Source organism: Aythya ferina (assembly GCF_964211825.1).
Source record: "Aythya ferina genome assembly, chromosome: 1".
Lineage (NCBI taxonomy): Eukaryota > Metazoa > Chordata > Aves > Anseriformes > Anatidae > Aythya > Aythya ferina.
The window spans coordinates 178,871,491-178,884,863 of NC_140296.1; the positions used below are offsets into that span (position 1 = coordinate 178,871,491).

The 13,373-nt window shown below is 41.9% G+C and overlaps 1 long non-coding RNA gene across 1 annotated transcript; it reads right to left on the reverse strand.

Annotated features, from left to right (window-relative positions):
- Nucleotides 1-845: 845 nt before the first annotated feature.
- LOC311444268 lies at nt 846-4,824 on the reverse strand. Its single transcript, XR_014697790.1, has 2 exons — nt 4,299-4,824; nt 846-3,597 (listed from the first exon to the last, which is right to left on the reverse strand). It is a non-coding gene; the product is annotated as an uncharacterized lncRNA (long non-coding RNA).
- Nucleotides 4,825-13,373: the final 8,549 nt, after the last annotated feature.

Consider the following 13,373-nt stretch of genomic DNA (forward strand, 5'->3'; position numbering starts at 1 on the left):
TCCATTCCCAAAGGGACTGTAGGTTGGCTGCAAAATGATTGTGGGATGGCTGTGTTTGAGCTACGCTGTTGTTAAGGCAGACGGTAATCACAGGAGTCAAAAGCTATGTTCCCGACTTACAACTTTCCTGCGCTAATGAGAGGGTAGGTTGTGTTTGTTAAGAGGTGGGCGTTGTCAGGCTGGTTTTGCTTTCTGCTCTGAAGACAGCCACTAATGGTATTAGCTTAGTGCACAAACTGCTTTGTGCACCAAGCTGAAGTCCCCAAAGAACTAGAACCCTGTTTTCATAAAATGCTGGGATAAAACAACCTCCTTTGAAGTCTAAAAAATGTATAATTCAAATAACTATAAAGCATTAGAACAATTTTTCTTTAGGAAAAAAAAAAAAAAAAAAAAAAAAAAGAGAGAAAATGGTCCTTTATGTGCTTTGGGTCTCCAGCTAGAAAACTGCCATAAATGGCTTTTCTGATACAAAGGCAACTACATAATAGTAATGTTCAAAATTTGTAGTCTAAAGGAAAAATAAATACTTCAAGTTTCCCGGGTACCAGGGAAAACAGACTTCTTCAAAATTGCAAGCTGTCAGATTCAAAGTAAGAGGGCCAGCCTCTTAAAAAGTGCTCTTAAGTAACTAATATTGAAATGAGATAACTTTTACATGTAACAGTAACAGGACAAAGAAGTATACAATTTGTTCAGAAAAGACATCTTAACAACACCTAAATTTGTAAAGTCACCTAATGGAAGCAAAAGTATGGAAGAAAACATTTAATATAAGGAATTGCAGCACTTTCAGTCATTTCTGTCATCCCTATTTTCCTTTTCATAACAACTACTCATCAAACTGGTAACAAATCATATGTGAAAGTTTATTAAAACAGAAGTAAAAGAGGGATATCCAATTTTACACTCAAGTCATTGACAAATGCAAGTTGCCAACAATAAAGCTCTGTCAGAGCCTAGGGAACACCATTGTGCTGTGCAAACACCTTTCAATGGAGAACATAAAGCTTCAGGCAAATACCACAGTTCCTCGTATCCCTACAGCCTGACGCTAATTATTCTGCTAAAATTTCATTCTCCTGGAGTGAAACTGTTGCACAGTCCTGTGAAACCACTGCCAGGGATCTTTTCAATGTGAAGATAAAGGAGTCTGAGAAAAGCTGCTTGTGATAAAATGTATTCTATTGAAAGAGCATTATTTAATATTCTATTGAAAAATTGGCAGACTTCTCAAATTTGGGGAAATACAAAGTGAATTGAGTTTGTCAGTGTTTTTTTTTTTTTTTTGTTATCTTTTGTTTTGAAAGGGTATTAATGGTTTAGCCAAGCTGTAACGCAGAAGATCACACATGATGTGTGCTTGCATCCACCCAGTCAAAAAAAAAATCACATATTGGACCATCTACTGCTTCAGGGCAGCCTTTGAAGGTGACACCAAAGCTCCCTGTTGGGCTGTAAATTTCATTCATAAGTATGAGAATGGTGCACCACATCCCATTGTGATGTTTGGAAGTCACAAAAGGAGTTTGAGAACAGCTACATGGAAAGGCTTACATTTCATCACAGCAACTTTGTGACCATTATTATTCCTGTAGTTTGAGAGCAGAAACCACCATTGCTGCAGCTTGCTGTGTTGAGTCCTACAGTTTCAGCCCCACAAAATTTTGGAAGCTTTGATTTTACCTTCCTCCTACTATCAACCATGAGACAGAGAGACACAAGTTGCAAGACTGAAATGAACAAGGCTTCTGCCTCCTCAGAAACTAGAGAGGGAAGTCAAAACAGCCACAAATGGCATACGGAACATAGAAATCTTAGAATTTGTAGAACGTGATCTGCCCATCCAATTACTTATGTAAGACCTACTTGACAATTCTTCTAACTGTTGCTTTATGCTCTACTGAACAGAAACATTTACACAGAAAAGGGAGAAACAGTATCAAAATATATAACTTTGCATCACATTTAACCTTTTTCCCCAGCTCCAAAAGATAAAAGCCAAGATTTCTAGCAAGAGTGGCAGTGCCCACAGCACAAGATCAGAAGGAAATTCTGTGAACTGCAGAAAGTTCACCTTCCTACGCTGCTTATTCCGCTGCTATTTATTTGCTTTTATGGACTGTATTCCTTGCATCAAGCTGACAGCTAGAACAACCTAATAAGCCAGAGGGATTTGTGGTAGAGATTCTTGGCTGTACCATTTCCCCTTTGGTACTAAAAGCATTAAGTGGGTTCTAGATATGCTACTGAGTAGATTCTTTCAACCACATAACACAATCTGACTGAGTATGAATAGGATTTTGCATCAGGACTGTTTACTTTGGTTTTGGTCCTTCCATGGAACTCCAATGTATCAGTAGATAAGAAGCCTAAATGCTTAGCTAATAACACTAAGTTTGTCATGAGGATGATACTCAAGAACAACAGATCTGTTGACTAAAACCAGGATTTTAACAAAGCAAATGGTTTCCATATTGCAAAAGAAATGTGCACAACTGCCTTGATATATTTCTAACAACCCTCTAATGCAGAAACACTACACATAATTCCTCAGTAAAATAGCTAAATCTTCATTTTCAGGAAAAAAAAAAGAAAAAAGTTTAAACCTTGTGTGCTTAAAGGAAAGCTGAGTGCAAATAATAAACATGTGGCAACAAAACATAATCCTTATTTGATTTGATTTAAATGCAAAATTCATGTTAAAGAAAATTAGTGGTCCCATTCTGCTAACAAGAACTCAGGCAACAGAAGGCTACATTCTTAAATAAAAACACAATAGAATGAAGTTTTCCATGTTTTCTTAGCTCTCTCAAATCTTGTCCCTGTGACAGCAGAAGTGAGCTGTTAGGTACTAACTGTCATTACAAAGAATGTGAGCACATGCACACATGTCAAAGCAGCCTGCTCGCTAGTTGTCTTGTTAGAGGTATTTCCAAAGCTCTGTCATCCCGACTGGAAGACTAATAGCTGCTTCCACCTGATTAACCCCTGAAACCAAAATTGCGGACATTGTTGATAGTCTCTCTCACACATTTCATTTGCAATCATTTACTGTGAACCACTCTATGGTTTTCCTTCCCCATTCAAACAGTTTTTTACCCTCTGCTAAGGCAGTATTTAATCACAAGCAATGTAACATCACCTTACAGTCATGAGGACGGGATCCTACAAATCCCTTCTACTGAGTACAATCTTGATCTGCTGTATTGCACAGTAAGAGGGGTTTGCAGAATTACGCACTACAAGTTTTAGAAAGCTATCCAGAACTGGAACACAGTGCTAAGTCCCAGGCCTCAACCCCAAGCAGTATTTGGAAATACACTTCATTTGAGCATCTTCTTGACATCATTGCTGTCCATTTCTTTTCCTGGCATACAAGCCGAGGCAGGCACAGAATCCAATGACGCTGACAGCGAGGCCCAGCAGGAAGGCAATCGTATCTCCTGCATCCATGGCTTCAACCGCTGGCAGCACCAGCAGCAGTGAAGCGAGGGCCAGGAAAAGTTTTGAGGTGCTCCCGGTAGAAGACATGCTGCCGACCCCACAGGGAAGATAAACGAGGGAAGTGCTGGAACGCAGGGACCTCTGCGGTATCTACAAGGAAAACAGAAGGAACGTGACAGGATTTCCCTTACTGCCCCTTGAATTCTCCCCCAAAAGCCAACCAATGTGACTGCTGCATTACAAGTATCTGCACAGGCTGTAGGACATACAGGTTTTATCTTCACAACCAACTACAAAAATGAATCACTTAATATGAGGAAACGAGAGGGTTTGCAACTCTTTTCACTTCCTTTTCCACTCGGCGAAAATAAATCTCTCAGTCTCATCACGAGGTCAGGGCAGCATGTGCTCCGCTGTCTGTGGTGGGAGTGCCTGCTTACCCCAGGCCGTCCCTTTTCCACCAGGGGCCTTTTCCTCTCGGTTTCTACCTTTTGGCTTGGCACAGCCTCTGTGTACGTGGGGCGAAGGGTATGCGCTCAGGAGGTCGTGGATTTAACCTTCAGTCCTTCTTCTGAGCAAGTTCCCTGTGTATATGCTCGCTGTGGGACAAATACCCTTTCGGTTTGCCCCAGAACCAGTTTGAGGCCAGCACGAAGAAACCAAGGCAATAAAAAACCACGCTGCTCGCCCCGGGGCCACACAAGCACCTCGGGGAGGGCGCATGGGCGCCAGCAGCAGGAACTCCAACCCACGGGGGAGGCCGTGGGGCACTCCCACAGCCCCTGCCCTCAGCGGGACGCCCCCCCAGCCGCCCACCCGCCGCGGGACCGGCCGCGTCGCCCCCCGGTCACCTCCCGGCGCAGGGCAGCGCCGCTGGCTCCGGGCTGGGAACGTCCCCGCTCAGCTCCCCGCGGGGCCGGCCCGCGCCGCCTCGCCGCGCTGCCGGGGGCCGCCGGCCGCCATCACAGGAAGGGGCGGTAGAGGGGCCGGAGCCAGGGGCGGGCGTGACCCGGCCGGGCCGCCTCCTTCTTCTCCCTTCCCTTCCTTTCCTTTCCTCTCCTTTCCCTTCCCTCCCGGCACGCAGCGCCGCGGCGCGGCCCGGCTCCGGCCCTCCGCCGAGCCCCGTGTGCCTGCCGTGAGGGAAGTCGCCCTCCCGTGAGAGCCGCCATGGCGGCGGCTGTGAGGGGGCTTACCGCCACCTGGCACGGGGAGCCGGCTGCGGGGCTGCACATAGGCGGAATCAATAAAAACGCGAGCGGGCTGGCTGTCCGCTCGTCTCCCTCGAAATGATTAAATAGCACGAGCTGCCTTCAGTCCCACTGCAGCCGCTGCCGGGTTCACTTCCACCGTGGTACCAAGCACTGGTGGGTGCCACCATCACAGCCCCTGCTCAGCAGTGCTAGGGCAGGCTGACGGGGCGCACGGCGCCTTCTGCAACAAAACAGGCAGAAATCAAGGGGAATCAGGCGTCACCTGAGCTCACCCCCAGCATCCAAGTCAAGCTTGACCTATTTTTTTGCTTTAGACATTGGTGCTTGTGGAAGTACTGTGTTGCAATGTAATATCATTTCATTACGTTGAACAGAGCTAAAATGGCTTTTTTTTTTTTTTTGTAAATGCCACACCACTGTACATGTAAATGCCACTAGCTATACCTCACGAGTTCCTAATCAAAGCTTAAGCACTTTTTTTTTTTTTTAGTGGAAAACGTGTGTGCTTATGTTTGTATAAAAGACAGATAAACAATTATTATGAAGTGTGTGTCTTTGGAACGGGCATAGAAATAACCAGACATAGCTGTGCTAATACGGAGGTAAAATCGACCAGGAATTTGTAATGTGTTATGTAAAGCATTAATTCATGATAACCCACGTTGTCACAATGTTTCCCTGCACTCGTGCAAGAAAACAGCTTCCTTAATCATTTCTTTTGAAAGAAACAATCTCTGATGAGCTTCTTAAGAACATTAGAAACTCGGATAGATTGTCCATCATACGTATAGCTTTGCCTCTGCCTTATATAACTTCACTACGATTGCCCTTGAGCAACCATTCATCATGCTTATAAAAACTTTGTAAGTCTGAGCTGGGATATTACTGTTGTGCTGACCATAATTACTTTATTGCTGCTAATGCTTTCCTCATCTGTCTGGATCCATCAACTGTTTTAGGCTATGAACTACCAGGGATAGGAGTAGTTTTATTTTTCTATGTTTTATTTTGTTTGTGTGTGTGTGTATTCTTTTTATATCAAGTGGTGTGAAAGCTTATTCTTTATAAGCAAGAGTCCCTAGACACTGTGGTAATACAAATAAAAATAAATATTAGTATAACAGATAATCATCCCTTTTGTTCGTGAAAAACCTCTTTCACAGTTTTTCTGTTATGAAATACCTCATGTCAACTCCAAAGGCATTTTCTCAAGAAGCTGAACAAGAAAACTCATTACCTGAGAAAAAGCCTGAAATTTCTGAGATAAAGTTACCATGTCAGAGAGGAGAGTAATGTTACAATTCCTGACCCATTCCTTAATGAATCACAGACAAATCTAAGCCCTATTGAATCTGGAGAGCAGCAATGTGAAGTGCAGGAGGTAGGTAGGTGTCACCTTAATCACTGCTGTCATGTCAGAGAGGGGCCTTGGAGTCCTGGCCCTCTTTGTTCCCTGCTTGGCCTTTTTACTGCATCCTGCACTGTTGACAGGTAAATGTTACAGTGTTCAGTATGTCAAAAAATGTTTAAGTCATCCCTGTAAATTTCAGTGTTGTATTTGCTGTCACCAGCACTTACCAACTAAAATTTTCAATAGCTGTCATTTTAGTCCCACAAAACAGATGTGAGGGGGTTGAACAGTGTCTTTCAAGTCTATATGTTAAAACTAGAAATGTCAGTACCAAAGAGTTATGGCATCTTTGGACTTGAGTATTTTGAAGGTGAGGCGTGTAAAATCCCAGAGGAAGACTGGACCTAACAAAATTATCTTGCTGTCTCTTCCCTCTTCTCAAATGCTGTGCTAATTTAAAGACAGTCGAAGTCACGTGGACAAGTACAGTATGAATGTTGTGGAAAATATTGATTGTTAGATATGTCATTTTTTAGTAATAGCATGGAAGTGCCATTGAGAGTTAGAAAGCAGTGCCATTTGGGGATATATCTCTGGCTTATTAGCTCTTTCAATGCCATTGCATTTCTTAGATTTGGCTTCAGAAACAAGGCTGCTTTGAAAAAATGCCAACAAAATCTAAACAGTGAAGGAGACTCTAGTGGTTTTTCATGCTGTCTGAATAGCAGAGGGATGTGTATTCAGCTTCAAGCTCTGCCATCAACTTCCTGCATCACCTCAGGCAAATCTTCCTTTTGACCTATCACCACTTTGATTGCTTAGCTCAAGCTATTATGTAACTAATATTCAGAGGAAAGGCAGAGAACTCCCAGAGCTGACAAGCTAAAGCTTTGTAAATTCTGAGCACAAGGCTAAGGAGGTATGCATGAGACTGGAAATTGAAAATAAAGTGCACTTTCTGGACAGGAAGAAGTTAGGACATAATCAGCAGAGCAAGGCTGCACCCTGAAGGGGAGATTGTTTTTCTCCTTTTTTCCTTTTTATTTTTTTTTCTTTTTTCTTTGCTTCAGTTCATCTGCTCATGAGAACCATTTGTTTAAGACTACACTGATCTAAGAAGCATTCTGATCAATTTCTGGACTTCAGCTGTAATGAGAAATGCTAACTCTGATTACTGATAAGACATTGACTGTGGGGCAATGCTTATCACTTCTACACCAACATGTTCATCCCTTGAGCTACTTTTCCTTGGTGATACTTAATCTGACATTTTAACTGTCTATCAGTATGTCCTCACCTCATCACTTTGCCCAGATCCATCCATTTTTTTCCCTTCCAAAAATTGGGACTTGCTTTATTTGGCTTTCACTTCTTTTTCTCTGAGCTCCCCATCAGAAAGTAGACTCTACCACAGACACCTCATTTGCCTCTGCAGAGAAAAGAGGTAGTTAAAACACAGCATGAGTTACTTCTATCATTAACTTGTTCCACATTTACTTCCCAGTCCGCTGTCACAGAAATGTTGACTTCATCCCTTCTCTTTCTTCCTCTCTCTTTATCCCCCCCCCCCCCGCCCCCATTCCCGTCATGTGTATCTGCTTTGTCCTGCCTCATTTTTTCCCCTCTGTTTCTTGAAGTCCTTAAGTTTCCTCTCAAATCAGTGTAGGTAGTCAGACCTTCCCTATCATGAAAACACCAATTGGATTCCCTTCCTGTAACTATCACTCTGTTTTTATTCCTGTCATCTCTAACCTCTCCAAACATGCTGTCCAAAGCTGCTCTAATTATATCCTACATCTCCTTCAGCGTGGCTCATCCTTCCTCCATCAGCTGAAGCTGCTCACGTTCGTATCTCTAGTTAGTATCTCAAATATGAAAGCTTGTGTTTCCTTATTGTCTCTCTGATTGACAGACTGCTTTTGAAATACTCACTCCTCTTCCCAAATCCAGTAAGCATTTGCTTTTTAAAAAAAGCTTCCTCTCCTGATTCCTCACTTTTGCTTCTTAAATCTTTGTTGCTGAGTCCTTTTCTGCTGCTGAGATTGTGATAAGTTTCCATCTGTGTTTTTAATACTTCAGTGTCTATACGTTGTCTCTGGCTGCCCTGCTCAACAAACATGGCTTCGGATATCATCCTTCAACTCACGTTTTCTTTATCTTCCCTCTCTTTTTATTCCCATCTGGTGGTGTTGGAGTCTTACTGCATCTCACAGAGCAGTTCCTAGGCCTAGCAATTCCCTTCTGACTCTGTTACCTGAAGTCATGGACTTACAATCATTCTTCTCTCTTGCTGTGACCCCTGCAGCTTTGTTTATTTAAAGTGCTGCTGCCAAGGTGCTTCTCTCAGGTTTGTCATTTCTTCTGTGTTCCCTCACTTCTTAATCCTCTGGTGTTACTTCCCTCTTTTGCTGAACCAAAGACAATTTTCTTCTTGGTCCTAGAAGGCCTTTGCAGTCTAATCTTCCTTCATACTGGTTTATCTTATTGCCATGTCATGAGGTTAACTTCTACCTTTCTTTTGTCACCCCTGGCAGACTCCTTTTGATCCCCCTAAGAAGCAAAAGTTACTTCTTTCTGAGAGCAGCGAAAGGCTTACAGAAAGAATTGCACCACTTTTTGATACAAAACTCCTTCCTTTGGCACCACATGCTTCCTGCTGTCCTTTATACAGCCATGAAAATCAAGGATTAAATAGCCCAGTGATTCCTTTTCCTTCAGCCCTTTGCTCCTCTAGTCTGGCAGGGGATCTCCTCTGCCGCTGGAATCTCTTTGAGCTCTCTTGCCAAGACTTGAGAGGTGTCTCTGTGCAGCGCTGGCTGGAGCAGAGAGGCACGGAGGCAGCTGCCAGCCCTGCAGAAAGGAGCTCTGGAGCTGGTGCTGGCAGGAGGTGGGAGCCGCGAAACCGCAGCAGCAGCAAGTGCGGAGCTTGCCAGCCAGAGTTAAACACCCACTGATTGACTGCCCTGCCCAACTGCAGGGGAATTCGAGAGCTGCCCATCAATAAGGGCAAACCCAGGGATTCCCTGTGATTGTTGTGAGCATCGTCATTATTATTATTATTATTATTGGGAAGCATAGTATATTAGAAGTAGAATAAAAGCATCCAAACTCCCCCCAGTGCTGAGTAAGTGACTAAAGACTGAGTCCAGCCTTCTTGACTTCAGTCTGCCTTTGTACTAATGTGAACTATTGAGATGTTATTTCAATATGCATCAGTGTTTCCACAGGTATTGGAATATTGTGTTGTGTTTGGTTGGTTCTTTCTGAGAAAAATCAATTATTGTACAACATTAGCAAGAAAATATATACAGCACCAGCAGCTTAGCTTGAGAGGGCCTGGTTATTCATCGGTATTGAATGGTAAGGAAAAGAGGATACAACACAAGAATGACAGAATGAGATTTAAAGGGGGAGTAGCAGCTGTCATCCACACATTGTTTTGTATAGTACATCTTTTTTTTCTTTTTCCAAGCTATGCTGTCAGATGTTTTCTTGGCTTCTGTGCATATGGTTGTAATAAGTAGGAGAAGCTTCATGAAAATAAAAATTGATTTAAAACATAATAAGCTTGAATAATCATATGTTTCAAATCTAGATCTAATCCATATTTGGATGCATGCTTATCTATAGGAACATGTAAATAGCCTTTTTTATTTTACCAGCTTTAGACATTATTAGAAATAAAGCTTGTCTGCTTAAGTTCTGAGCATCTAAATCCAAGTGTGTTAGTCATAAATGAGAAAACTGGTATAATGAAATTGTCCCTTATATTTGCATGCCTAAAATATACTTCTTTATTTTTTATTTTTATTTGAAGATTGGTGTCTGAAAAAGAATGTGAAATAATGACATAAGAAGATAATTAGGGAAAACAAGAGGTTAGTGTCAGGCTCAAGGTGGTGTATCTAGCAGAAGAAGGGGAAGAAGTCAGAAGGAGGAGCTGTGCTGTATGTCCAAACTCCATGATTAGGGGAGGAGAATCACGGTATCACAGAATGGGGGACACTGGAAGGCATGGTGCCTAGTCAGGTTTTTAATATTTCCAAGGATGGACACTCCACATCTATGCACAACCTGTGCCAGTTTTCAGTCACCCTCCCAGCAATAAACCAATAGATAAATTCTTATGTTTAGATGCTATTTTCTTTATATCAGTCCACACTCATTACCTCTTGTCCTGTCACTGGAGGCCTCTGAAAATAACCTGGTTTTGTCTTCTTTAACAAGATATTTATACACATCACTAAGAACCCACTTGACCTTTCTCTTCTCCGAGCTGAGCAGTCTCAGGTCTCTCAGTCTCCTCTCATATGCCAGATGCTCTAGTCCAATGGTAAGGGCTAAGCCCATATATCTAGGGCTAAGCCCAAAAAAGATCCCATAAATAAATAATTGCACTGAAAGACACCTATCCAAAAATTGATTTGCATCTATTTGGTAAATGCTGAAGATTTGCTGTTGTGAGCTAACAAAGTTTATTTGTGGAATATATTTCCTGTATCTTATCTTGGTCATAGAAGGCTCTAAAAATACTTTGTGAAATAGAAAGTAAATCTGGATTATTTCAAAGCCAGTCTAAAGGGAAGGGACATCATTCATGAGGGACAAATTTAATGAGCCAACTGTCCGCTCTCAATAGCCTGCAATTCATTCCAGCACTTGGTTATTTGGCTCCCTTTTCATTAGCAAAAACAGTTTGAGTTTCACTGTTGAACTAAATACACAGCTGTTGTTACAAAAGACACCATGATTTCAGAAAAAATATAACTGCTTAATGTCTTTGTGTTTCACAAATCACACAAACCTTTAAAGGAAAGTGCATTTATATTCTGTTACCCATCTGAAAATTCATGCAGTGAGAAAAATCACTCATCAAGAGTAAACTGAGAAATACAGTTGTAAATATATGTAATTAAAACTGACACGTCTCACCTTAATGGCTCCAGGGACCATGGTGATAAAAATCTAAGATACATGAAATATGGAATCGATGTATATTTTGTGTATGCTTAGTAATAATATACATATAAATAATAAAATAATAGTAATAGCAGGTTTAGTATTAAGGCACCTGATCCAAACTTAGCTACCAAATTTATTGGAAGAATCTTCATAGACTCAGGGGGTTTTGGACGATGTTTAAATATTAGCTTTCATTCATTGATTTCATGGCATATTACAAAGGTAAGTGGGGTTGGTCACCCACCTTTTATAGCCAGAATAATCAAGACATGGAAAGATGAAATGAATTCCTGAAATTCTTGTGGAAGATCAACAGCAAATCAGGAAAGGATCTCTCATGTTCTTTTTCTTGCCATTAAACTGCAGTGTCAAACTTCCTGCAAAACACTTACAATGAAAGTGACATATATTATATATATAAGATATTGATTATGTCCTACATATTTCAGTCTTTAGAAAGACATGACTCCTGATAGCTCTTAAATATCTTTATCTATAGTTACGTATCTCAGTTGGCAAAAGCATAGAGGAATTATGCAATATTTTGGGAAAGCAGCTGACTAGATGATGACGCTAGACCACAGCAGTAGTTAAAAAAAAAAAAAAGGAGGACAGACACACCACACTCCAAGGAGTCTTGTGGTTACAATTCTTATTCCCTTCCCTTCCCTTCCCTTCCCTTCCCTTCCCTTCCCTTCCCTTCCCTTCCCTTCCCTTCCCTTCCCTTCCCTTCCCTTCCCTTCCCTTCCCTTCCCTTCCCTTCCCCTTCCCCTTCCCCTTCCCCTTCCCCTTCCCCTTCCCCTTCCCCTTCCCCTTCCCCTTCCCCTTCCCCTTCCCCTTCCCCTTCCCCTTCCCCTTCCCCTTCCCCTTCCCCTTCCCCTTCCCCTTCCCCTTCCCCTTCCCCTTCCCCTTCCCCTTCCCCTTCCCCTTCCCCTTCCCCTTCCCCTTCCCCTTCCCCTTCCCCTTCCCCTTCCCCTTCCCCTTCCCCTTCCCCTTCCCCTTCCCCTCTTTTCTTATTTTCTTTTTCTTTTCAAACTTTGCAAAAAAACTGTTCATATGTTCAAAAATCAACATAATTACCAAAAACCATTCATAGTAACTTACTTTTATTCCCACTGTAGCTGACAGTAACTTCCATAGAATTCCGGAGAAACAGAAAAGGAAAATCCCTTTGTGCAAACAGTGTCTCTGGCAAGATGTATGGAATTTCCTTCCAAACCGCAAAGCCCCTGAATGTCTCAGAAGTCTTTTCCAGTGACAAAGTTCAACATTTTCCATGCTGACTGTCCTTATGTTCCAGCTGAGATACAAATATTACTGTGATGGAAGGTGTGCAGATATGTACGTCATAGATATATGTTTCCATCACTATTTTCAGAATTTATTGGTAGCACATTAAATCATATATTATTTTATTTTTACCAATCCTAAATTTCAAATGGGTTAAAGACTGCTAACTTACATGACTATTTGCTATTTTGCTTATTCACTTTTGGGAATCGGTCCCTTCTTCAGTGCAGGAGTAGGGCAAAATCACACATTTTATGCATTAGGGAGGTGTTACTTCTCTTCTGAAGTGAGTGAAGATATGTTCTGCAATCATTTCATCTGAAGTTGTGAACTCATCAGTATCAAAACAAAGCATGGCTCAAACTTAACCACTTATTAGATAAAATACCTAATATCCATGGTAGCATGAACGTGTATAAGACACCCACAAACGTGTATATAAAGGTATGTATGTGCACAACTATACATGCACACACATAAGCTCTTGAAGTACTTAGGATGCTTCACTTCCCCCTCAGCCTGAACACTGTCTGAACTTTCTCTCTGACATCCTGTGAAGCCCTTAATCACGTGCCAGCCTGTAAGCATATCCTCAGTACCAGGACAGTCAGCGAGACCATTTAAATTTAGTCACACGCTTGCTTGCCTCCCTGCATCAAGAGCAAGGCATTCAGCACCCTGACAGATCAAGCCCTGAATGTGCATCCCAGCAAACAGCGGCAATAAATTCTGCAACTGGCATCCCACTTTTTGATAAGACTCTTCTGAGTATTAAGGTTGGGTTTTCAGTCTATAGGAGCCAGGTTTTATGCCTCAGTGTTACGTGCTGTCGCGCACCTCTGTGAACAGAATGGCAACGACTGCTCAGCCAGACTTTGCAATTACAGACATATATAAGAGGCATCTACATTAAAGACAAACTGAGAGTGCATTCTAATACATAAGGCATTTGAGGATGTGGAGAATAAACTTTAAAAAAAGGGGGTGACAGTAGATTAGCAAGTTTGAAACCAATTTTATATGAACATCTGCATTCTAATGCTTTTGACTAAATTATAAATGCATTGTCTATCTGTTCCCATTGCAGGATATCTTGAAAGTATTTAATAGGT